Source organism: Eumetopias jubatus, unplaced genomic scaffold (assembly GCF_037043125.1).
Source record: "Eumetopias jubatus isolate StellerSeaLion01/CBP00866 unplaced genomic scaffold, mEumJub1_p1.0 scaffold_16, whole genome shotgun sequence".
NCBI lineage: Eukaryota > Metazoa > Chordata > Mammalia > Carnivora > Otariidae > Eumetopias > Eumetopias jubatus.
The window spans coordinates 77076312-77079707 of record NW_028274822.1 but is presented as its reverse complement, the minus strand read 5'-3'; the positions used below and the strand labels follow the sequence as shown (position 1 = coordinate 77079707).

General features: G+C 39.5%; 1 pseudogene; it reads left to right on the top strand.

Moving 5' to 3' along the window:
• The first annotated feature begins 2185 nt into the window (after positions 1 to 2185).
• Positions 2186 to 2363, top strand: LOC114219234 (U2 spliceosomal RNA; annotated as a pseudogene).
• Positions 2364 to 3396: the final 1033 nt, after the last annotated feature.

Below are 3396 nucleotides of genomic sequence, written 5' to 3'. Positions count from 1 at the left end.
TTGAATCTGTCTGGGTCAAGCAAAAATTGCCTTAGCTCGCTTCCAAGAATTGCTCTCTGCTGGATAACAAACAAGCACTTTCCTCTCTCCAGACTTCAGAGGATCCAGAGGCATTCAGGCCTCCCCTTCCCAATGATCTTCTTTCCTATTCCTTACCCCAGTTTTGCTCTATTAATTCATTTGCACTTTTATAAAGCCTCTCTCACCAGAATGCAGAACAAAAATCACATCTACTGTTTTTGCACACCAGTTAGTTCTGTAAGTTCCCTCCCTGTCTTAACCTCCTGGCATCCATTGTTTTATACTCTTACTTCATGTGGGCACAAGACTTTACAGTTTATAAATTGCTTTCCCACATCATCTGATCCTTGTGATGACCTTGTGAGGTAAGCATTACAACCAATGTGTTTCCCATTCTGTATGTGAGATGGTTGAGGTCAATCAGCCTGAGAAGCTTGCCCAGGACCTATTGCTGCGAAGTGGCAGACCCTGTAAGGCAGAAGGAAAAACATGTGGAGTGACTCAAAGGTGACGACCAGCGTGGGACATTTGGGCCAGTGCCCACTGTTCATTATAGAGTATTAGTGTGTAATGCATTGGCACCTATTCATATTTTCTATTCCTTTTGATTCATCCTTGGTAAGTTTTATGCTTCTAGAAATTTATCTATTTCTTCTAGGTTATCCAATTTGGTGGCATATAATTGTTTATAGTAGTGCTTTCTTTCTTTTTTTTAAAGACTTTATTTATTTGAGAGAGAATGAGAGAGAGAGATCATGAGAGGGGGGAGGGTCTGAGGGAGAAGCAGACTCCCCACTGAGCGGGGAGCCTGATGCGGGACTGGATCCGGGGATCCTGGGATCATGACCTGAGCTTCTGAAGGTAGGCGCTTAACCGACTGAGCCAGACGCCCTATAAGAGTATTTTCTGATCACGTGCATTTCTGTAGTATCAGAAGCTAAAGGTTTGTCAATTTTGTCTTATCTTTTAGAACTATATATACATTTTAAAGATTTATTTGTTTTTAGAGAGAGAGAGTGAGCATAAGCGGGAGGGGCAGAGAGAGGAGAGAGAATCTCAAGCAGACTCTACGCTGAGCTCAGAGCCTGGCACAGAGCCTGACACAGGGCTTGATCTCACCACCCTGAGATCATGACCTGAGCTGGAACCAAGAGTCGGATGCCTAACCAACTGCACCGCCCAGGTGCCTATACATATATTTTTTGTTTGTTTATGTATGTAATCTCTATGCCCAACATGGGGCTCGAACTCATGACCCCATGATCAATATAGTCACATGCTCTATTGACTAAGCCAGCCAGGTGCCCCTGCTTTATCTTTTTGAAAAACCAGCTCTTAGGTTCATTGATCTTTTTTATTGTCCTTCTGGTCTCGATTTCTTTTATTTCCATTCTGATCTTTGTTCTTACCTTTCTTCTGTTAACTTTGGGCTTGGTTCCCTTGGGATAATAAAGTTAGGTTGTTTGAAACCTATTTTCTTCTTTGTTTTAGGTTTTAATTTATTTATTCATTTTAAATAGTCTCTATATCCAGTGCAGTGCTCAAACTCATGACCCCGGGATCAAGAGCCTCATGCTCTTCCGACTGAGCCAGCCAGGTACCCCTTGCTTTCTTCTTTGACCCATTGGTTGTTCAGGAGTGTGTTGTTTAAGTTCTACACATTTACAGATTTCCTCTGCTTTCTTTTTGCTGGTTTCTAGTTTTGTATCATTGTGGTCAGAAAGGATACCTGGTATGATTTTGGTCTTCTTAACTTTGTGAAGACTTATTTTGTATCTTATCCCATAGTCTATGCCAGATAACGTTCTGTGTCCACTTGGGAAGAACGTGTATTCTGTTTTGTTGGGCTGGAATATTCTATAAATGGCTATTAGGTCCACATAGTCTAAAGTATGGTTCAAGTCCAATTTTTCCTTGTTGATTTTCTGTCTGGATGATCTATCCATTGCTGAAAGTGGGGGTACTGAGGTCCCCTACTATTATTTTATTGTCTATTTCTCCCTTCAGATCTGTTAATATTTGCTTAATATATTTAGGTGCTCTGATGTTGGATGTGTGTATAGTTAGAGCTGTTATATCTCCTTGATAAATTGACCCTTATTCATTGTATAATATCTGTCTTTGTCTCTTGTTAACATTTTTTGGCTTCAAGTTTATTTTGTCTATTGCTTCTCAGCTTTTTGGCCATGAGCAAGTGTAATACCTGTTCTCATCAGTTTAAGGTCCATTTTGTCTGGTAAATGTATAGCACTCCCCACTGTTTTTGGTTTCCACTTGCATGGGATATCTTTTTCCATCCCTTCATTTAAGACTGTGTCTGTCCTTAAAGCGGAGGTGAGTCTCTTGTCTGGCAGCATATGGTTGCATCTTGTTTCTTAAATCCATCCATCCACCCTGTGCCTTTGGATCAGTGAATTCAATCCAGGTTGAAAATGAAAGGATGGAAAAATATATTCTGTGCAAATAATAAGAGCAGGAGTGGCTATGCTAAAATCACACCAAATAGACTTTAAATCAAAAATAGATCAAAGACTTACACATAAGAGCTAAACTATATAGATCTCCAAAGAAAAACTTAAATCTTCATATGGGTAAAAATCTTCATGGTCTTGGATTTGGCTGTGAATTCTTGCATATGGTGCCCAAAGCCACAAGCAACAAAAGGAAAAATAATAGGACTTTATCAAAATTAAAATCTTTCATGCTTCAAAGAACACCATCAAGAAAGGTCTAATACAGGCTATAGAATGGAAGAAAATATTTGCAAATCATGCATCTGATAAGGCCTATTATCCAGAATATATAAAGAACACTGGTAACTCAACAATAAAATATCAAATAATCGGGGCACCTGGGTGGCTCAGTCGTTAAGCGTCTGCCTTCGGCTCGGGTCATGATCCCAGAGTCCTGGGATCGAGCCCCGCATCGGGCTCCCTGCTCAGTGGGAAGCCTGCTTCTCCCTCTCTCACTCCCCCTGCTTGTGTTCCCTCTCTCCCTGTGTCTCTCTGTCAAATAAATAAAAAATCTTTAAAAAAAAATAAAATAAAATATCAAATAATCAAATTTTTTAAATGAACAAAAGATTTGGATATTGCTCCAAACAGGAGCGATTATCGATAAGCACTTATAAAAACATGTTCAAAATCATTAGTCATTAGGAAGATGAAAATGAAAACCACAGTGAGATGCCATGCCATCCATACTAATATGGATATAATTAAAAACAAACAAACAAACAAGTTTTGGGAATGATGTGGAGAAGTTGTAACCTTTATACATTGCTGGTGCAAATATGAAAAGGAAAATAGTTTGGCAGTTTCTCAAAAAGTTAAACACAGAGTTACTATATGACCCAGAAGAGGTGCACGCCCAGGA